This window comes from Bison bison, unplaced genomic scaffold (assembly GCF_000754665.1).
Source record: "Bison bison bison isolate TAMUID 2011002044 unplaced genomic scaffold, Bison_UMD1.0 scf7180017864104, whole genome shotgun sequence".
Classification (NCBI taxonomy): domain Eukaryota; kingdom Metazoa; phylum Chordata; class Mammalia; order Artiodactyla; family Bovidae; genus Bison; species Bison bison.
Genome location: NW_011494676.1, coordinates 1,312,849 through 1,313,388, shown reverse-complemented (window position 1 = coordinate 1,313,388; position 540 = coordinate 1,312,849).

Genomic DNA, 540 nt, shown 5'->3' with positions numbered 1-540 from the left:
AGATACGGGATAAACTCTACTCCTGAACAATGTATCCATGAAATTCAAAGTCCCGCCACCAGTAATCACACAACCAATTCTTAACACTCAAAGAGGAACCTTGAAGCCCCAAGCTCTCTCAGGCACGGAGACGGCGGCTCCGGAGGGCCCTGCTTTAGGGTTCCTCCTCTCCCATGAAGTGAGGACCCCTGGGCCCCTCAGGTTGCCTTCGGGGCCCCGCACCCAACCCAGAATCCTCAGATCCTCAGCTGCGCACCCTGAGTTCAGGGGTCGCCCCCGCCGACTCCCCAGCTCCCGGAAGCCGCAGGAGGCGGGGACGGTGGGTGCGCCCGAGGCCCAGGTGACCCCGAAACCCAGCGGTGTGGAAGCCGCCCCTCCATGGCTGCGGACCCGCGCCTCGGTGGTCCTGTTCTCGGCGCCGGCGATCAGCGCTCTGGGCTCTCAGGAATGACCGACGCTTCCAATCCACCCGGGACCGCCCTCCCGCTGTCCTTTGCACCTGACTCCGTTGTGTTTCTCTGAAAGTCCGTTGGGCGCATC